General features: G+C 45.0%; 1 protein-coding gene across 1 annotated transcript in view; it reads right to left on the reverse strand.

Moving 5' to 3' along the window:
* LOC106609610 (exocyst complex component 4) overlaps positions 1–23259 on the reverse strand; it is an 816839-nt gene that overhangs the window by 551402 nt on the left and 242178 nt on the right. The gene's annotated exons all lie outside the window — the stretch shown is intronic.

Here is a 23259-nt window from a genome sequence, read left to right on the forward strand (position 1 = left end):
TTACCAGAGGGTGCTCTTCTATCCTACCGTTAGAGTGTATAACATGCCAGCTGTATGTTATTAATGTCGTCGTTCAGCCACGACTCGGTGAAACATTAGATATTACAGTTTTTAATGTCCCGTTGGTAGGATATACGTGCTCTTAGTTCGTCCCATTTATTTACAGCGACTGAACATTGGCTAACTGTACGAATGGTGAAGGCAGATTAGCCACTCGTCGCCTGATCCTCACAAAGAACCCCCATTCTCCTTCCCCGAAATCTCTGTTTCTTTCTCCTGCGAATGACAGGGATGAGGGCCTGTTCGGGTGTTTTGAGTATATCCTTCCCGCCCGACTCATTAAAGAAAAATGATTTGTTCAATTCGAGGTGAGTAATCTCTGTTCTGATGTCCAGAAGCTCTTTTCGGGTCATAAGAGATGTTAGCAGCAACATTATGTACAAAATACGTTACAAACAATGCAAAAAAATTATAAAAATAACACGGTTGGTTAAGAGGCAATAAAACTGCAGCCATCCTCTCCTCAGCCTTCATACCAGTGCAGCAGTAACAGTGGTGATTTTAGCATGTAAATGTGGTGTGGCAAAACAAAATAATTGAGGAATGCATGCCAGCAAAGGCACTACACAACACAACACTAAACCATACATTAACTGCACTATAACGGTGACAAACGGTGCCCTAAATAGACCAAATTGTTAGGGTAATGCACACACTAACATCTTACTACACAACATACACTTAGTATTACTTTCTTAGCTACAGTGTACATATCTCCGTGACATATTACATCATTTTTGAAGCAGCATACTAGACATTGTTGGACTCACATTGTTGTGCTCGGCTCACTTGAACAGGTGGCATTGCGGTCCTCCGTGTTAACCTCTATGGGCTAGGTGGGACGCTTGCCTCCCACCTACTCAACAGCCAGTGTAATCCCGTGGCGCGTTATTCAAATTCCTCAAAAATGCAAAAACTTCAATTTTTCAAACATATGACTATTTTACACCATTTTAAAGATAAGACTCTCGTTAATCTAACCACACTGTCCAATTTCAAAAAGGCTTTACAACGAAAACAAAACATTAGATTATGTCAGCAGAGTACCCAGCCAGAAATAATCAGACACCCATCTGATCTTCATCAGATGACAAACAACCCTAGGACATTATGTTATACAATACATGCATGTTTTGTTCAATCAAGTTCATATTTATATCAAAAACCAGCTTTTTACATTAGCATGTGACTAGCATGTGACTAGCATTCCCACCGAACACTGCCGGTGAATTTACTAAATTACTCACGATAAACGTTCACAAAAAGCATAACAATTATTTTAAGAATTATAGATACAGAACTCCTCTATGCACTCGATATGTCCGATTTTAAAATAGCTTTTCGGTGAAAGCACATTTAGCAATATTCTCAGTAGATAGCCCAGCATTACAGGGCTAGCTATTTAGACACCCAGCAAGTTTAGCACTCATCAAAGTCAGATTTACTATAAGAAAAATTGTATTACCTTTGCTGTCTTCGTCAGAATGCACTCCCAGGACTTCTACTTCAATAACAAATGTTGATTTGGTTCAAAATAATCCATAGTTATATCCAAACAGCGGCGTTTTGTTCGTGCGTTCAAGACACTATCCGAAAGGGTAAATAAGGGTGACGAGCATGGCGCAATTCGTGACCAAAAAATTCTAAATATTCCATTACCGTACTTCGAAGCATGTCAACCGCTGTTTAAAATCAATTTTTATGCCATTTTTCTCATAAAAAAGCGATAATATTCCGACCGGGAATCTGCGTTTAGGTAAACAGACGAAAGAAAATAAAGCATTCGGTCGACTCGGCACGCGCCTAAGCCCATAGTACTCTGAGTGGCCACTTGCCAAAAGCGATAAAGTGTTTCAGCCAGAGCCTGCCTCGATATCGTTCAGCTTTTTCCCGGGCTCTGAGAGCCTATGGGAGCCGTAGGAAGTGTCACGTTTTTGCAAAGATCCTCAGTCTTCAATAAAAAGAGCCAAGATGAAACACAATTTGTCAGACAGGCCACTTCCTGCATGGAATCTTCTCAGGTTTTGGCCTGCCATATGAGTTCTGTTATACTCACAGACACCATTCAAACAGTTTTAGAAACTTTAGGGTATTTTCTATCCAAAGCCAATAATTATATGCATATTCTAGTTACTGGGCAGGAGTAGTAACCAGATTAAATCGGGTACGTTTTTTATCCGGCTGTGTCAATACTGCCCCCAAGCCCTAACAGGTTAACAGTTGTTTTGACCGCGGTACAAGTCTGTTTTGTGTATTTCTGTGTTTAGTTCTAGTTTTTGTATTTCTAGATTTAGTTTTGTTTGGCATGACCTCCAATTAGAGGCAGCTGTTTGTCGTCGTCTCTAATTGGAGGCCATATCCCTCCTGTCTCAGCCTCCAGTATTTATGCTGCAGTAGTTTGTGTCGGGGGGCTAGGGTCAGTCTGTTACATCTGGAGTATTTCTCTTGTCTTATCCGGTGTCCTGTGTGTATTTAAATATGCTCTCTCTAATTCTCTCTTTCTCTCTTTCTGTCTTTCTCTCGGAGGACCTGAGCCCTAGGACCATGCCTCAGGACTACCTGGTATGATGACTCCTTGCTGTCCCCAGTCCACCTGGCCGTGCTGCTGCTCCAGTTTCAACTGTTCTGCCTGCGGCTATGGAACCCTGACCTGTTCACCGGACGTGCTTGTTGCACCCTCGACAACTACTATGATTATTATTATTTGACCATGCTGGTCATTTATGAACATTTTAACATTTTAACATTTTGACCATGTTCTGTTATAATATCCACCCTGCACAGCCAGAAGAGGACTGGCAACCCCTCATAGCCTGGTTCCTCTCTAGGTTTCTTCCTAGGTTTTTGGCCTTTCTAGGGAGTTTTTCCTAGGGAGTTTTTCCTAGCCACCGTGCTTCTTTCACATGCTTTGCTTGCTGTTTGGGGTTTTAGGCTGGGTTTCTGTACAGCACTTTGAGAATATCAGCTGATGTACGAAGGGCTATATAAAAATAAATTTGATTTGATTTGATTTGATTTGATATTTAAGTTGATGTTTGTCTCACTGGTGTTGGTGGGTGATTATTTTGTGAGTAGTGTATGCCTGCTCTGCGTCACGGCTTTCCTGTTTTTGTATTTCAAGTTTATGGTTTATTGCATGAGTTTCACGACTGAAATAAAAGATGTGGAACTACGATCACGCTGCGTTTTGGTTCAATCCTTCCGAAAGTTGTGACAGAATCACCCACCACCGAAGGACCTAGCAGCGTGGAAGGGAGCAGCAGGACAAGTGGACTTGGGAGGAGGTGTTGGACGGCAAGGGATCCTGGACATGGGAGGAGATCCAGGCGGGATGGGATCGCCTTCCATGGGAACAGGTGGAGGCAGCGAGAGCAGAGCGGCGACGAGAGGAGGCACGATACCAACGAAGAGGCAGGTGCGAGAGGCAGCCCCAATTTTTTTAGGGGGGGAGGGGGGCACACGGGGAGTTGGGCAGAGTCAGGGTGGAGTCCTGAGCCAGTTTCCCGTGTCTACTGTGGGGAGCAAGCAACGGGGCAGGCACCGTATTGTGCAGTGATGCGCACTGTGTCGTCAGGGCGCATTCACAGGCCGGTGCGATCTGTGCCTGCACCCGGCAGTTGTCGAGCTGAGTTGAGCATCCAGCCAGGGCGGTTTGTGCATGCCATACGCTCCAGGCCTCCAGCGCGCATCCGCGGCCCAGTACGTCCTGTGCCTGCTCCTCGCACTCTCCCTCCAGTGCGCCTCAATAGTCCAGTACGTCCTGTACCTGCTCCTCGCACTCTCCTTTCAGTGCGCAGCCATAACCCGGTACAGCCAGTGCCTGCTGTGAGCACTCGGCCCTTAGTGCGTTTCCCCAGTCCGGTGAGACCGATTCCTGCTCCTCGCACCATTCCTCCAGTGCCCAGCCATAACCCGGTACAGCCAGTTCCTGCTGTGAGCATTCGGCCCTTAGTGCGTCTCCCCAGTCCGGTGAGACCGATTCCTGGCGCCACCTATGCCAGTGTAGCGTGGTTCGTTCTGCGTTGTGTACTTTTATTTAGGACACTACCACAACTGGAATTCTGATGGTTGGATCATTTTTATTCGACCTGCACACGAAGAGACAACACACAATATGTTAGCCCTCGGTGCAGTCACAGCTCTCGGGCACCTTGCTAGTTGAAGGTCAGGCAAAAGAGCGGGAACTGCATGCACACATTCAGTGCCCAACAGCACACTATACAATACAAGTAAAATGATATACAACATCATTCGTACAAAATAAAAGACATACCTGCACACGAAGAGACAACACACAATATGTTAGCCCTCGGTGCAGTCACAGCTCTCGGGCACCTGCGTGAGCACATAGCAACTCACTCAAACACGGTCCCAAATACTCCCGAGTTACAATAGGTACCCTAATTAGCGAGCTCGGTGAAAGTTGTTAACATAAATCTTTATAATTGTCCACATTGTAACAAAACCTATAGTTGCGTAACAGCACTTCATGTAACTTTACCACAGTTTTATATTGCCAAATTACGGCGCCAAGGACAACATACCTTGCTAGCTGAAGGTCCGGCAAAAGAGAACAATAAGAGGGTACGTAAGTACGGATAACCCGCGATGGACCAAACCAAAATATACAAACTTTTACAATTAGGTGTATTTACAATATAGATATTAACAAAATGTTTGTACACCGAAAAATAACATTAACTATGCAGCTGTAATTAAATAAAGAAAATACATTGAATTATTATTATTGTTATTAACTTATTAACATCCCCTCTTGACCTGGCCTACTTGAACTGTCCTTGTGTGCAACTTGGTGCATAATCTAGGGGAACAACATCACTCTACTACACCAGTCCCACGCATTGGACCTCCAGTGCGCATCCCTAGTCCAGAGCCTTCAGCGGAGGTCTGCAGCCCAGAGACTTCAGCGGAGGTCTGCAGCCCAAAGCCTTCAGCGGCGGTATGCAACCCAGAGCCTTCAGCGGCGGTCTGCAACCCAGAGCCTTCAGCGGTGGTCTACAGCCCAGAGCCTTCAGCGGAGATCTACAGCCCAGAGCCTTCAGCGACGGTCTGCAGCCCAGAGTCTTCAGCGGCAGCCTTTAGCCCGGAGTCTTCAGCGGCGGTTGGCGGTCCGAAGCCTCCGACGATGATCCATGGTCTGGTTCCTCCGGACATACAGAAGCGGGGGATCAGCGGGCGGTGGGGGTACTACGCCCGGAACCAGAGCCGCCGCCATAGACATTTGTCACCCACCCTACCCTCCCTTTGTTTTTGGGGGGGGGTACTGTCACGTCCTGACCATAGTAAGTTGTTATTTTCTATGGTAGAGTAGGTCAGGGCGTGACAGGGGGTGTTTGTCTGTTTTGTGTATTTCTATGTTTAGTTCTAGTTTTTGTATTTCTAGATTCGTTTTTGTTTGGCATGACCTCCAATTAGAGGCAGTTGTTTGTCGTTGTCTCTAATTGGAGGCCATATTTAAGTTGATGTTTGTCTCACTGGTGTTGGTGGGTGATTATTTTGTGAGTAGTGTATGCCTGCTCTGCCTCACGGCTTTCCTGTTTTCGTATTTCAAGTTTATGATTTATTGCATGAGCTCCACGACTAAAATAAAAGATGTGGAACTACGATCACGCTGCGCATTGGTCCAATATTTCTGAAAGCTGTGACATTGTGAAAATATGATGTTGACATGATCAGTCCAATCAAAGCTGCTGTACATATAACGTGATTTAACATCTTTTTATCTGTGGCCAATGACCTTGAGCCTTCTTTGATGGGCACTTTATAACATCAGCAGCCAAATGGCTAGAATTTTCAACATCTCCTCTTACACTTGGCAGTGATGTAATGTCCCCATGAGTGACAGAACACTCAGAAGCACTGAGGTTGGCTGAAACACCTGCATTTTGGAGCTGCTTTACTCATGAAAACAAAAAATATGTTTTGTATGCGGTTTTATTAACTCGATGATATATATTATTTTCACATTGTTTGCAAACTGATATGTGACACGTATTAATGCCAAAATAACATGCAAAACAGGCAAGCCTTATTTTTAGTAAAACTGTGTAGCTCAGAACAGGGTGGGGGTTTTAATGGATCCTTGAATAACCTTTTGAAGAACGTTTCCGGGTAAATTTTTTAAATACCCCCTCCCCTATTATTAATAATAATACGCATAACAATAACAACAATAACACAATATTTTAGTTCTCAGCGTTTATTATGATTTTAATGGCAAAGCAGAATAAAACAATCTGAGTATGAGTCAAACTACCAGCAGAGCCCCAAGTCCAATGGGTATATCCTCTGTCCTGTTGATGTTAATGTGTTGCTCTTCTACCGAGGTAAAGACAGTTTCAGGTTGGATATTCAACCAAGTCCAATGGGTATATCCTCTGTCCTGTTGATGTTAATGTGTTGCTCTTCTACCGAGGTAAAGACAGTTTCAGGTTGGATATTCAACCAAGTCCAATGGATATATCCTCTGTTCTGTTGATGTTAATGTGTTGCTCTTCTACCGAGGTAAAGACAGTTTCAGGTTGGATATTCAACGGATATTCGCCTGTAGTTTTTCTTACGTCCAACAGCAGTTAGGGACCGTCAACATAGTGACAAATCAATTTTTTTCAAATTTCAGTAGCTGTTTAACCATTACTCCTAAAACTTTGTCGATTTACAACTCGCACTATTTTAAATTATTTAATTACATTTCTTTAATTTCAATAGCTCATTGGTCATAAGACCTACACACTTCAAACAAGGTTCAGAATGTCCACTAACTACCCTTCTATATTGCACACCCTTTAGTTTGTCCATTTTCATCTCAAAAGATTTTACATGAATTTTGCAAAATGTAAAATTTCAATAGCTCCTTGGTCATGTGATTTACTGACTTCAAACAAGGTTCAGAATGTCCACTCAGTGGGCCTACAAATCAAATCACATTTATTTATAAAGCCCTTCTTACATCAGAAGATGTCTCAAAGTGCTGTACAGAAACCCAGCCTAAAACCCCAAACAGCAAGCAATGCAGGTGAAGAAGCACGGTGGCTAGGAAAAACTCCCTAGAAAGGCCAGAACCTAGGAAGAAACCTAGAGAGGAACCAGGCTATGAGGGGTGGCCAGTCCTCTTCTGGCTGTGCCGGGTGGAGATTATAACAGAACATGGCCAAGATGTTCAAATGTTCAAAGATGACCAGCAGGGTCATATAATAATAATCACAGTGGTTGTCGAGGGTGCAACAGGTCAGCACCTCAGGAGTAAATGTCAGTTGGCTTTTCATAGCCGATCATTCAGAGTATCTCTACCGCTCATGCTGTCTCTAGAGAGTTGAAAACTCTCTCTCCTGTCTGGAACAGGTAGCACATCCGCTGAACAGGTCAGGGTTCTACAGCCGCAGGAGGAACAGTTGAAACTGGAGCAGCAGCACGGCCAGGTGGACTGCGGACAGCAAGGAGTCATCAGGCCAGGTAGTCCTGAGGCATGGTCCTAGGGCTCATGTCCTCTGAGAGAGAGAAAGTAAGAAAGAATTAGAGAGAGCATACTTAAATTCAAACAGGACACCGGATAAGACAGTAGAAATACTCCAGATATAACAGACTGACCCTAGCCTCCCCGACACATAAACTACTGCAGCATAAATACTGGAGGCTGAGACATGAGGGGTCGGGAGACACTGTGGCCCCCGCCCGACAATAACCCCGGACAGGGCCAAACAGGCAGGATATAACCCCACCCACTTTGCCAAAGCACAGCCCCCACACCACTAGAGGGATATCTTCAACCAACAACTTACCATCCTAAGACAAGGCCGAGTATAGCCCACAAAGATCTCCGCCGCGGCACAACCCAAGGGTGGGGGGGGCCGCCAACCCAGACAGGATGATCATGTCAGTGTCTCAACCCACTCAAGTGAGTCTCCTAGGGACGGCATGGAAGAGCACCAGTAAGCCAGTGACTCAGCCCCTGTAATAGGGTTAGAGGCAGAGAATCCCAGTGGAGAGAGGGGAACTGGCCAGACAGAGACAGCAAGGGCGGGTTTGTTGCTCCAGTGCATTTCTGTTCACCTTCACACTCCTGGGCCAGACTACACTCAGTCATAAGACCTACTGAAGAGATGTCTTCAATAAAGTTGAGACAGAGTCTGCGTCTCTCACATGGGTAGGCAGACCATTCCATAAAAATGGATCTCTGTAGGAAGCCCTGCCTCCAGCTGTTTGCTACACATTGCACAGCCTTTAGTTTGTCCATTTTCGTCTCACAAGATTTTACATGAATGTTTCAAAATTTAAAATTTCAATAGCTCCTTTTAAATTTCCTTTGTTAATATGGTCTCTTTTGATCTAAATTGCTTTTGTTTTATAGATGAGTACTGAATTGCATGGCCTCTAAAGGCACATTTAAAAGTGTCCCATACAATAAAGGGATCTGCTGTACCTATGTTTTGTCTGAAAAAAGTCAGTTATAAATTCTTCTGTCCTAGTTCTAAACAATTTATCATCTAGTAGGCTTTGATTACATTTCCAATATCCTAGCCAACATGGAAATTCTTTAAGAGTAATATATATGCCAATTATGTGATGATCCGACCGCATTCTGTCCCCTATCAACACTTTTTTAAACTTTTGGTGCCAGAGAGAATGGCATAAGAAAGTAGTATCGAATGTAGGTTATTTCTGATTTCTGTGATACTCACAGACATCTTTCAAACAGTTTTAGAAACTTCAGAGTGTTTTCTATCCAAATCTACTAATAATATGCATATTCTAGTTCCTGGGCCCGAGTAGTAGGCCGTTTTATCTGGGTACGTTTTTCGTCCGGCCGTGAAAATACAGCCCCCTACCCAAGAGAGGTTAAGGAAATAATGAATGTCATGGATATATTGGAATTAGTGGATATATGGAGACTTAAATATCCTGACCTAGTGAGACATACATGGCGGAGGCTTAATCAATGTCACGTCCTGACCAGTATAAGGGGTTATTTGTTATTGTAGTTTGGTCAGGATGTGGCAGGGGTGTGTTTGTTAAGAGGCAATAAAACTGCAGCCATCCTCTCCTCAGCCTTCATACCAGTGCAGCAGTAACAGTGGTGATTTTAGCATGTAAATTTGGTGTGGCAAAACAAAATAATTGAGGAATGCATGCCAGCAAAGCCACTACACAACACAACACTAAACCATACATTAACTGCACTATAACGGTGACAAACGGTGCCCTAAATAGACCAAATTGTTAGGGTAATGCACACACTAACATCTTACTACACAACATACACTTAGTATTACTTTCTTAGCTACAGTATACATATCTCTGTGACATATTACATCATTTTTGAAGCAGCATACAAGACATTGTTGGACTCACATTGTTGTGCTCGGCTCACTTGAACAGGTGGCATGGTGGTCCTCCGTGTTAACAGTTGTTTTGACCGCGGCACAAATCATGCTTCATTGTTGAATGTTTATCATTTTAAACTTGGAAAAGAGTGCCTTAATCCCAGATTTGGGACCACACAGCCACTGTCACTGATTCCTTCCCTAACCACTCATTGAATTAGCATTTTTCAACTTGTCGTGTAATGTATATGTCCAATGGCCGATGAGCACTGATACGTTTTATCTATACTTTCTCTCCATTATTTCTCTTCATACGACAAGGATTTAAAAGGATTTGCCAGTAGATTGTAGACTTGACTCATGATGATGACTACTAGCTAAGATTGTGTGTCACGTCCTGACCATAGTAAGTTGTTATTTTCTATGGTAGAGTAGGTCAGGGCGTGACAGGGGGTGTTTATCTGTTTTGTGTATTTCTGTGTTTAGTTCTAGTTTTTGTATTTCTAGATTTAGTTTTGTTTGGCATGACCTCCAATTAGAGGCAGTTGTTTGTCGTTGTCTCTAATTGGAGGCCATATTTAAGTTGATGTTTGTCTCACTGGTGTTGGTGGGTGATTATTTTGTGAGTAGTGTATGTCTGCTCTGCCTCACGGCTTTCCTGTTTTTGTATTTCAAGTTTATGGTTTATTGCATGAGTTTCACGACTGAAATAAAAGATGTGGAACAACGATCACGCTGCGTTTTGGTTCAAGCCTTCCGAAAGTTGTGACAGAATCACCCACCACCGAAGGACCAAGCAGCGTGGAAGGGAGCAGCAGGACAAGTGGATTTGGGAGGAGGTGTTGGACGGCAAGGGATCCTGGACATGGGAGGAGATCCAGGTGGGATGGGATCGCCTTCCATGGGAACAGGTGGAGGCAGCGAGAGCAGAGCGGCGACGAGAGGAGGCACGATACCAACGAAGAGGCAGGTGCGAGAGGCAGCCCCAATTTTTTTTTGGGGGGCACACGGGGAGTTGGGCAGAGTCAGGGTGGAGTCCTGAGCCAGCTTCATGTCTACTTCATGTCTACTTCAGCTTCGTGTCTACTGTGGGGAGCAAGCAACGGGGCAGGCACCGTGATGTGCGATGATGCGCACTGTGATCTGTGCCCGCACCCGGCAGTTGTCGAGCTGAGTTGAGCATCCAGCCAGTACGTCCTGTGCCTGCTCCTCACACTCTCCCTCCAGTGCGCCTCCATAGTCCAGTACGTCCTGTACCTGCTCCTCGCACTCTCCTTTCAGTGCGCAGCCATAACCCGGTACAGCCAGTGCCTGCTGTGAGCACTCGGCCCTTAGTGCGTCTCCTCAGTCCTGTGAGACCGATTCCTGCTCCTCGCACTATTCCTCCAGTGCGCAGCCATAACCCGGTACAGTCAGTGCCTGCTGTGTGCACTCGGCCCTTAGTGCATCTCCCCAGTCCGGTGAGACCGATTCCTGCTCCTCGCACTCTCCCTCCAGTGCGCCTCCACAGCCCAGTACGTCCTGTGCCTGTTCCCCGCACTCGACCTGAGGTGCGTGTTACCAGTCTGGCACCACCTATGCTAGTCCCACGCTTTGGACCTCCAGTGCGCATCCCTAGTCCAGAGCCTTCAGCGGAGGTCTGCAGCCCAGAGCATTCAGCGGTGGTCTACAGCCCAGAGCCTTCAGCGGAGATCTACAGCCCAGAGCCTTCAGCGACGGTCTGCAGCCCAGAGTCTTCAGCAGCGGCCTTTAGCCCAGAGTCTTCAGCGGCGGTTGGCGGTCCGAAGCCTCCGACGATGATCCATGGTCTGGTTCCTCCAGACATACAGAAGTGGAGGATCAGCGGGCGGTGGGGGTACTACGCCCGGAACCAGAGCCGCCGCCATAGACATTTGTCACCCACCCTACCCTCCCTTTGTTTTTGTGGGGGGGTTGTTGTTTCTTTTATTTTTTTATAGGTGCGGTCGGGGTCCGCACCTTTGGGGGGGGTACTGTCACATCCTAACCATAGTAATTTGTTATTTTCTATGGTAGAGTAGGTCAGGGCGTGACAGGGGGTGTTTGTCTGTTTTGTGTATTTCTATGTTTAGTTCTAGTTTTTGTATTTCTAGATTCGTTTTTGTTTGGCATGACCTCCAATTAGAGGCAGTTGTTTGTCGTTGTCTCTAATTGGAGGCCATATTTAAGTTGATGTTTGTCTCACTGGTGTTGGTGGGTGATTATTTTGTGAGTAGTGTATGTCTGCTCTGCCTCACGGCTTTCTTGTTTTCGTATTTCAAGTTTATGATTTATTGCATGAGCTCCACGACTAAAATAAAAGATGTGGAACTACGATCACGCTGCGCATTGGTCCAATATTTCCAAAAGCTGTGACATTGTGAAAATATGATGTTGACATGATCAGTCCAATCAAAGCTGCTGTACATATAACGTGATTTAACATCTTTTATCTGTGGCCAATGACCTTGAGCCTTCTTTGATGGGCACTTTATAACATCAGCAGCCAAATGGCTAGAATTTTCAACATCTCCTCTTACACTTGGCAGTGATGTAATGTCCCCATGAGTGACAGAACACTCAGAAGCACTGAGGTTGGCTGAAACACCTGCATTTTGGAGCTGCTTTACTCAAGAAAACAAAAAATATGTTTTGTATGCGGTTTTATTAACTTCGATGATATATATTATTTTCACATTGTTTGCAAACTGATATGTGACACGTATTAATGCCAAAATAACATGCAAAACAGGCAAGCCTTATTTTTAGTAAAACTGTGTAGCTCAGAACAGGGTGGGGGTTTTAATGGATCCTTGAATAACCTTTTGAAGAACGTTTCCGGGTACATTTTTGAACTACCCCCTCCCCTATTATTAATAATAATACGCATAACAATAACAACAATAACACAATATTTTAGTTCTCAGCGTTTATTATGATTTTAATGAAAAAGCAGAATAAAACAATCTGAGTATGAGTCAAACTACCAGCAGAGCCCCAAGTCCAATGGGTATATCCTCTGTCCTGTTGATGTTAATGTGTTGCTCTTCTACCGAGGTAAAGACAGTTTCAGGTTGGATATTCAACCAAGTCCAATGGGTATATCCTCTGTCCTGTTGATGTTAATGTGTTGCTCTTCTACCGAGGTAAAGACAGTTTCAGGTTGGATATTCAACCAAGTCCAATGGATATATCCTCTGTTCTGTTGATGTTAATGTGTTGCTCTTCTACCGAGGTAAAGACAGTTTCAGGTTGGATATTCAACGGATATTCGCCTGTAGTTTTTCTTACGTCCAACAGCAGTTAGGGACCGTCAACATAGTGACAAATCAATTTTTTTCAAATTTCAGTAGCTGTTTAACCATTACTCCTAAAACTTTGTCGATTTACAACTCGCACTATTTTAAATTATTTAATTACATTTCTTTAATTTCAATAGCTCATTGGTCATAAGACCTACACACTTCAAACAAGGTTCAGAATGTCCACTAACTACCCTTCTATATTGCACACCCTTTAGTTTGTCCATTTTCATCTCAAAAGATTTTACATGAATTTTGCAAAATGTAAAATTTCAATAGCTCCTTGGTCATGTGATTTACTGACTTCAAACAAGGTTCAGAATGTCCACTCAGTGGGCCTACAAATCAAATCACATTTATTTATAAAGCCCTTCTTACATCAGAAGATGTCTCAAAGTGCTGTACAGAAACCCAGCCTAAAACCCCAAACAGCAAGCAATGCAGGTGAAGAAGCACGGTGGCTAGGAAAAACTCCCTAGAAAGGCCAGAACCTAGGAAGAAACCTAGAGAGGAACCAGGCTATGAGGGGTGGCCAGTCCTCTTCTGGCTGTGCCGGGTGGAGATTATAACAGAACATGGCCAAGATGTTCAAATGTTCAAAGATGACCAGCAGGGTCATATAATAATAATCACAGTGGTTGTCGAGGGTGCAACAGGTCAGCACCTCAGGAGTAAATGTCAGTTGGCTTTTCATAGCCGATCATTCAGAGTATCTCTACCGCTCATGCTGTCTCTAGAGAGTTGAAAACTCTCTCTCCCTGTCTGGAACAGGTAGCACATCCGCTGAACAGGTCAGGGTTCTACAGCCGCAGGAGGAACAGTTGAAACTGGAGCAGCAGCACGGCCAGGTGGACTGCGGACAGCAAGGAGTCATCAGGCCAGGTAGTCCTGAGGCATGGTCCTAGGGCTCATGTCCTCTGAGAGAGAGAAAGTAAGAAAGAATTAGAGAGAGCATACTTAAATTCAAACAGGACACCGGATAAGACAGTAGAAATACTCCAGATATAACAGACTGACCCTAGCCTCCCCGACACATAAACTACTGCAGCATAAATACTGGAGGCTGAGACATGAGGGGTCGGGAGACACTGTGGCCCCGCCCGACAATAACCCCGGACAGGGCCAAACAGGCAGGATATAACCCCACCCACTTTGCCAAAGCACAGCCCCCACACCACTAGAGGGATATCTTCAACCAACAACTTACCATCCTAAGACAAGGCCGAGTATAGCCCACAAAGATCTCCGCCGCGGCACAACCCAAGGGTGGGGGGGGCCGCCAACCCAGACAGGATGATCATGTCAGTGTCTCAACCCACTCAAGTGAGTCTCCTAGGGACGGCATGGAAGAGCACCAGTAAGCCAGTGACTCAGCCCCTGTAATAGGGTTAGAGGCAGAGAATCCCAGTGGAGAGAGGGGAACTGGCCAGACAGAGACAGCAAGGGCGGGTTTGTTGCTCCAGTGCATTTCTGTTCACCTTCACACTCCTGGGCCAGACTACACTCAGTCATAAGACCTACTGAAGAGATGTCTTCAATAAAGTTGAGACAGAGTCTGCGTCTCTCACATGGGTAGGCAGACCATTCCATAAAAATGGATCTCTGTAGGAAGCCCTGCCTCCAGCTGTTTGCTACACATTGCACAGCCTTTAGTTTGTCCATTTTCGTCTCACAAGATTTTACATGAATGTTTCAAAATTTAAAATTTCAATAGCTCCTTTTAAATTTCCTTTGTTAATATGGTCTCTTTTGATCTAAATTGCTTTTGTTTTATAGATGAGTACTGAATTGCATGGCCTCTAAAGGCACATTTAAAAGTGTCCCATACAATAAAGGGATCTGCTGTACCTATGTTTTGTCTGAAAAAGTCAGTTATAAATTCTTCTGTCCTAGTTCTAAACAATTTATCATCTAGTAGGCTTTGATTACATTTCCAATATCCTAGCCAACATGGAAATTCTTTAAGAGTAATATATATGCCAATTATGTGATGATCCGACCGCATTCTGTCCCCTATCAACACTTTTTTAAACTTTTGGTGCCAGAGAGAATGGCATAAGAAAGTAGTATCGAATGTAGGTTATTTCTGATTTCTGTGATACTCACAGACATCTTTCAAACAGTTTTAGAAACTTCAGAGTGTTTTCTATCCAAATCTACTAATAATATGCATATTCTAGTTCCTGGGCCCGAGTAGTAGGCCGTTTTATCTGGGTACGTTTTTCGTCCGGCCGTGAAAATACAGCCCCCTACCCAAGAGAGGTTAAGGAAATAATGAATGTCATGGATATATTGGAATTAGTGGATATATGGAGACTTAAATATCCTGACCTAGTGAGACATACATGGCGGAGGCTTAATCAATGTCACGTCCTGACCAGTATAAGGGGTTATTTGTTATTGTAGTTTGGTCAGGATGTGGCAGGGGTGTGTTTGTTAAGAGGCAATAAAACTGCAGCCATCCTCTCCTCAGCCTTCATACCAGTGCAGCAGTAACAGTGGTGATTTTAGCATGTAAATTTGGTGTGGCAAAACAAAATAATTGAGGAATGCATGCCAGCAAAGCCACTACACAACACAACACTAAACCATACATTAACTGCACTATAACGGTGACAAACGGTGCCCTAAATAGACCAAATTGTTAGGGTAATGCACACACTAACATCTTACTACACAACATACACTTAGTATTACTTTCTTAGCTACAGTATACATATCTCTGTGACATATTACATCATTTTTGAAGCAGCATACAAGACATTGTTGGACTCACATTGTTGTGCTCGGCTCACTTGAACAGGTGGCATGGTGGTCCTCCGTGTTAACAGTTGTTTTGACCGCGGCACAAATCATGCTTCATTGTTGAATGTTTATCATTTTAAACTTGGAAAAGAGTGCCTTAATCCCAGATTTGGGACCACACAGCCACTGTCACTGATTCCTTCCCTAACCACTCATTGAATTAGCATTTTTCAACTTGTCGTGTAATGTATATGTCCAATGGCCGATGAGCACTGATACGTTTTATCTATACTTTCTCTCCATTATTTCTCTTCATACGACAAGGATTTAAACGGATTTGCCAGTAGATTGTAGACTTGACTCATGATGATGACTACTAGCTAAGATTGTGTGTCACGTCCTGACCATAGTAAGTTGTTATTTTCTATGGTAGAGTAGGTCAGGGCGTGACAGGGGGTGTTTATCTGTTTTGTGTATTTCTGTGTTTAGTTCTAGTTTTTGTATTTCTAGATTTAGTTTTGTTTGGCATGACCTCCAATTAGAGGCAGTTGTTTGTCGTTGTCTCTAATTGGAGGCCATATTTAAGTTGATGTTTGTCTCACTGGTGTTGGTGGGTGATTATTTTGTGAGTAGTGTATGTCTGCTCTGCCTCACGGCTTTCCTGTTTTTGTATTTCAAGTTTATGGTTTATTGCATGAGTTTCACGACTGAAATAAAAGATGTGGAACAACGATCACGCTGCGTTTTGGTTCAAGCCTTCCGAAAGTTGTGACAGAATCACCCACCACCGAAGGACCAAGCAGCGTGGAAGGGAGCAGCAGGACAAGTGGATTTGGGAGGAGGTGTTGGACGGCAAGGGATCCTGGACATGGGAGGAGATCCAGGTGGGATGGGATCGCCTTCCATGGGAACAGGTGGAGGCAGCGAGAGCAGAGCGGCGACGAGAGGAGGCACGATACCAACGAAGAGGCAGGTGCGAGAGGCAGCCCCAATTTTTTTTTGGGGGGGGGCACACGGGGAGTTGGGCAGAGTCAGGGTGGAGTCCTGAGCCAGCTTCATGTCTACTTCATGTCTACTTCAGCTTCGTGTCTACTGTGGGGAGCAAGCAACGGGGCAGGCACCGTATTGTGCGATGATGCGCACTGTGATCTGTGCCCGCACCCGGCAGTTGTCGAGCTGAGTTGAGCATCCAGCCAGTACGTCCTGTGCCTGCTCCTCACACTCTCCCTCCAGTGCGCCTCCATAGTCCAGTACGTCCTGTACCTGCTCCTCGCACTCTCCTTTCAGTGCGCAGCCATAACCCGGTACAGCCAGTGCCTGCTGTGAGCACTCGGCCCTTAGTGCGTCTCCTCAGTCCTGTGAGACCGATTCCTGCTCCTCGCACTATTCCTCCAGTGCGCAGCCATAACCCGGTACAGTCAGTGCCTGCTGTGTGCACTCGGCCCTTAGTGCATCTCCCCAGTCCGGTGAGACCGATTCCTGCTCCTCGCACTCTCCCTCCAGTGCGCCTCCACAGCCCAGTACGTCCTGTGCCTGTTCCCCGCACTCGACCTGAGGTGCGTGTTACCAGTCTGGCACCACCTATGCTAGTCCCACGCTTTGGACCTCCAGTGCGCATCCCTAGTCCAGAGCCTTCAGCGGAGGTCTGCAGCCCAGAGCCTTCAGCGGTGGTCTACAGCCCAGAGCCTTCAGCGGAGATCTACAGCCCAGAGCCTTCAGCGACGGTCTGCAGCCCAGAGTCTTCAGCAGCGGCCTTTAGCCCAGAGTCTTCAGCGGCGGTTGGCGGTCCGAAGCCTCCGACGATGATCCATGGTCTGGTTCCTCCGGACATACAGAAGTGGAGGATCAGCGGGCGGTGGGGGTACTACGCCCGGAACCAGAGCCGCCGCCATAGACATTTGTCACCCACCCTACCCTCCCTTTGTTTTTGTGGGGGGGGTTGTTGTTTCTTTTATTTTTTTATAGGTGCGGTCGGGGTCCGCACCTTTGGGGGGGGTACTGTCACATCCTAACCATAGTAATTTGTTATTTTCTATGGTAGAGTAGGTCAGGGCGTGACAGGGGGTGTTTGTCTGTTTTGTGTATTTCTATGTTTAGTTCTAGTTTTTGTATTTCTAGATTCGTTTTTGTTTGGCATGACCTCCAATTAGAGGCAGTTGTTTGTCGTTGTCTCTAATTGGAGGCCATATTTAAGTTGATGTTTGTCTCACTGGTGTTGGTGGGTGATTATTTTGTGAGTAGTGTATGTCTGCTCTGCCTCACGGCTTTCTTGTTTTCGTATTTCAAGTTTATGATTTATTGCATGAGCTCCACGACTAAAATAAAAGATGTGGAACTACGATCACGCTGCGCATTGGTCCAATATTTCCAAAAGCTGTGACATTGTGAAAATATGATGTTGACATGATCAGTCCAATCAAAGCTGCTGTACATATAACGTGATTTAACATCTTTTTATCTGTGGCCAATGACCTTGAGCCTTCTTTGATGGGCACTTTATAACATCAGCAGCCAAATGGCTAGAATTTTCAACATCTCCTCTTACACTTGGCAGTGATGTAATGTCCCCATGAGTGACAGAACACTCAGAAGCACTGAGGTTGGCTGAAACACCTGCATTTTGGAGCTGCTTTACTCAAGAAAACAAAAAATATGTTTTGTATGCGGTTTTATTAACTCGATGATATATATTATTTTCACATTGTTTGCAAACTGATATGTGACACGTATTAATGCCAAAATAACATGCAAAACAGGCAAGCCTTATTTTTAGTAAAACTGTGTAGCTCAGAACAGGGTGGGGGTTTTAATGGATCCTTGAATAACCTTTTGAAGAACGTTTCCGGGTAAATTTTTGAACTACCCCCTCCCCTATTATTAATAATAATACGCATAACAATAACAACAATAACACAATATTTTAGTTCTCAGCGTTTATTATGATTTTAATGAAAAAGCAGAATAAAACAATCTGAGTATGAGTCAAACTACCAGCAGAGCCCCAAGTCCAATGGGTATATCCTCTGTCCTGTTGATGTTAATGTGTTGCTCTTCTACCGAGGTAAAGACAGTTTCAGGTTGGATATTCAACCAAGTCCAATGGGTATATCCTCTGTCCTGTTGATGTTAATGTGTTGTTCTTCTACCGAGGTAAAGACAGTTTCAGGTTGGATATTCAACGGATATTCGCCTGTAGTTTTTCTTACGTCCAACAGCAGTTAGGGACCGTCAACATAGTGACAAATCAATTTTTTTCAAATTTCAGTAGCTGTTTAACCATTACTCCTAAAAGTTTCAAAACGGGTTGTAGCTAACCCGATGGCATAGACACACATTGCACACACTTTTTTTTGTCGATTTACAACTCGCACTATTTTAAATGATTTAATTACATTTCTTTAATTTCAATAGCTCATTGGTCATAAGACCTACACACTTCAAACAAGGTTCAGAATGTCCACTAACTACCCTTCTATATTGCACACCCTTTAGTTTGTCCATTTTCATCTCAAAAGATTTTACATGAATTTTGCAAAATGTAAAATTTGAATAGCTCCTTGGTCATGTGATTTACTGACTTCAAACAAGGTTCAGAATGTCCACTCAGTGGGCCTACAAATCAAATCACATTTATTTATAAAGCCCTTCTTACATCAGAAGATGTCTCAAAGTGCTGTACAGAAACCCAGCCTAAAACCCCAAACAGCAAGCAATGCAGGTGAAGAAGCACGGTGGCTAGGAAAAACTCCCTAGAAAGGCCAGAACCTAGGAAGAAACCTAGAGAGGAACCAGGCTATGAGGGGTGGCCAGTCCTCTTCTGGCTGTGCCGGGTGGAGATTATAACAGAACATGGCCAAGATGTTCAAATGTTCAAAGATGACCAGCAGGGTCATATAATAATAATCACAGTGGTTGTCGAGGGTGCAACAGGTCAGCACCTCAGGAGTAAATGTCAGTTGGCTTTTCATAGCCGATCATTCAGAGTATCTCTACCGCTCATGCTGTCTCTAGAGAGTTGAAAACTCTCTCTCCCTGTCTGGAACAGGTAGCACATCCGCTGAACAGGTCAGGGTTCTACAGCCGCAGGAGGAACAGTTGAAACTGGAGCAGCAGCACGGCCAGGTGGACTGCGGACAGCAAGGAGTCATCAGGCCAGGTAGTCCTGAGGCATGGTCCTAGGGCTCATGTCCTCTGAGAGAGAGAAAGTAAGAAAGAATTAGAGAGAGCATACTTAAATTCAAACAGGACACCGGATAAGACAGTAGAAATACTCCAGATATAACAGACTGACCCTAGCCTCCCCGACACATAAACTACTGCAGCATAAATACTGGAGGCTGAGACATGAGGGGTCGGGAGACACTGTGGCCCCGCCCGACAATAACCCCGGACAGGGCCAAACAGGCAGGATATAACCCCACCCACTTTGCCAAAGCACAGCCCCCACACCACTAGAGGGATATCTTCAACCAACAACTTACCATCCTAAGACAAGGCCGAGTATAGCCCACAAAGATCTCCGCCGCGGCACAACCCAAGGGTGGGGGGGCCGCCAACCCAGACAGGATGATCATGTCAGTGTCTCAACCCACTCAAGTGAGTCTCCTAGGGACGGCATGGAAGAGCACCAGTAAGCCAGTGACTCAGCCCCTGTAATAGGGTTAGAGGCAGAGAATCCCAGTGGAGAGAGGGGAACTGGCCAGACAGAGACAGCAAGGGCGGGTTTGTTGCTCCAGTGCATTTCTGTTCACCTTCACACTCCTGGGCCAGACTACACTCAGTCATAAGACCTACTGAAGAGATGTCTTCAATAAAGTTGAGACAGAGTCTGCGTCTCTCACATGGGTAGGCAGACCATTCCATAAAAATGGATCTCTGTAGGAAGCCCTGCCTCCAGCTGTTTGCTACACATTGCACAGCCTTTAGTTTGTCCATTTTCGTCTCACAAGATTTTACATGAATGTTTCAAAATTTAAAATTTCAATAGCTCCTTTTAAATTTCCTTTGTTAATATGGTCTCTTTTGATCTAAATTGCTTTTGTTTTATAGATGAGTACTGAATTGCATGGCCTCTAAAGGCACATTTAAAAGTGTCCCATACAATAAAGGGATCTGCTGTACCTATGTTTTGTCTGAAAAAGTCAGTTATAAATTCTTCTGTCCTAGTTCTAAACAATTTATCATCTAGTAGGCTTTGATTACATTTCCAATATCCTAGCCAACATGGAAATTCTTTAAGAGTAATATATATGCCAATTATGTGATGATCCGACCGCATTCTGTCCCCTATCAACACTTTTTTAAACTTTTGGTGCCAGAGAGAATGGCATAAGAAAGTAGTATCGAATGTAGGTTATTTCTGATTTCTGTGATACTCACAGACATCTTTCAAACAGTTTTAGAAACTTCAGAGTGTTTTCTATCCAAATCTACTAATAATATGCATATTCTAGTTCCTGGGCCCGAGTAGTAGGCCGTTTTATCTGGGTACGTTTTTCGTCCGGCTGTGAAAATACAGCCCCCTACCGAAGAGAGGTTAAGGAAATAATGAATATCATGGATATATTGGAATTAGTGGATATATGGAGACTTAAATATCCTGACCTAGTGAGACATACATGGCGGAGGCTTAATCAATGTCACGTCCTGACCAGTATAAGGGGTTATTTGTTATTGTAGTTTGGTCAGGATGTGGCAGGGGTGTGTTTGTTAAGAGGCAATAAAACTGCAGCCATCCTCTCCTCAGCCTTCATACCAGTGCAGCAGTAACAGTGGTGATTTTAGCATGTAAATTTGGTGTGGCAAAACAAAATAATTGAGGAATGCATGCCAGCAAAGCCACTACACAACACAACACTAAACCATACATTAACTGCACTATAACGGTGACAAACGGTGCCCTAAATAGACCAAATTGTTAGGGTAATGCACACACTAACATCTTACTACACAACATACACTTAGTATTACTTTCTTAGCTACAGTATACATATCTCTGTGACATATCACATCATTTTTGAAGCAGCATACAAGACATTGTTGGACTCACATTGTTGTGCTCGGCTCACTTGAACAGGTGGCATTGTGGTCCTCCGTGTTAACAGTTGTTTTGACCGCGGCACAAATCATGCTTCATTGTTGAATGTTTATCATTTTAAACTTGGAAAAGAGTGCCTTAATCCCAGATTTGGGACCACACAGCCACTGTCACTGATTCCTTCCCTAACCACTCATTGAATTAGCATTTTTCAACTTGTCGTGTAATGTATATGTCCAATGGCCGATGAGCACTGATACGTTTTATCTATACTTTCTCTCCATTATTTCTCTTCATACGACAAGGATTTAAAAGGATTTGCCAGTAGATTGTAGACTTGACTCATGATGATGACTACTAGCTAAGATTGTGTGTCACGTCCAGACCATAGTAAGTTGTTATTTTCTATGGTAGAGTAGGTCAGGGCGTGACAGGGGGTGTTTATCTGTTTTGTGTATTTCTGTGTTTAGTTCTAGTTTTTGTATTTCTAGATTTAGTTTTGTTTGGCATGACCTCCAATTAGAGGCAGTTGTTTGTCGTTGTCTCTAATTGGAGGCCATATTTAAGTTGATGTTTGTCTCACTGGTGTTGGTGGGTGATTATTTTGTGAGTAGTGTATGCCTGCTCTGCGTCACTGCTTTCCATGTTTTTGTATTTCAAGTTTATGGTTTATTGCATGAGTTTCACGACTGAAATAAAAGATGTGGAACTACGATCACGCTGAGTTTTGGTTCAATCCTTCCGAAAGTTGTGACAGAATCACCCACCACCGAAGGACCAAGCAGCGTGGAAGGGAGCAGCAGGACAAGTGGATTTGGGAGGAGGTGTTGGACGGCAAGGGATCCTGGACATGGGAGGAGATCCAGGTGGGATGGGATCGCCTTCCATGGGAACAGGTGGAGGCAGCGAGAGAGCAGAGCGGCGACAAGAGGAGGCACGATACCAACGAAGAGGCAGGTGCGAGAGGCAGCCCCAATTTTTTTGGGGGGGGCACACGGGGAGTTGGGCAGAGTCAGGGTGGAGTCCTGAGCCAGCTTCATGTCTACTTCATGTCTACTTCAGCTTCGTGTCTACTGTGGGGAGCAAGCAACGGGGCAGGCACCGTATTGTGCGATGATGCGCACTGTGATCTGTGCCCGCACCCGGCAGTTGTCGAGCTGAGTTGAGCATCCAGCCAGGGCGGTTTGTGCAAGCCATACGCTCCAGGCCTCCAGCGCACATTCGCGGCCCAGTACGTCCTGTGCCTGCTCCTCACACTCTCCCTCCAGTGCGCCTCCATAGTCCAGTACGTCCTGTACCTGCTCCTCGCACTCTCCTTTCAGTGCGCAGCCATAACCCGGTACAGCCAGTGCCTGCTGTGAGCACTCGGCCCTTAGTGCGTCTCCTCAGTCCTGTGAGACCGATTCCTGCTCCTCGCACTATTCCTCCAGTGCGCAGCCATAACCCGATACAGTCAGTGCCTGCTGTGAGCACTCGGCCCTTAGTGCATCTCCCCAGTCCGTTGAGACCGATTCCTGCTCCTCGCACTCTCCCTCCAGTGCGCCTCCATAGCCCAGTACGTCCTGTGCCTGTTCCCCGCACTCAACCTGAGGTGCGTGTTACCAGTCTGGCACCACCTATGCTAGTCCCACGCATTGGACCTCCAGTGCGCATCCCTAGTCCAGAGCCTTCAGCGGAGGTCTGCAGCCCAGAGCATTCAGCGGTGGTCTACAGCCCAGAGCCTTCAGCGGAGATCTACAGCCCAGAGCCTTCAGCGACGGTCTGCAGCCCAGAGTCT

This window comes from Salmo salar, chromosome ssa17, assembly GCF_905237065.1.
Source record: "Salmo salar chromosome ssa17, Ssal_v3.1, whole genome shotgun sequence".
Lineage (NCBI taxonomy): Eukaryota > Metazoa > Chordata > Actinopteri > Salmoniformes > Salmonidae > Salmo > Salmo salar.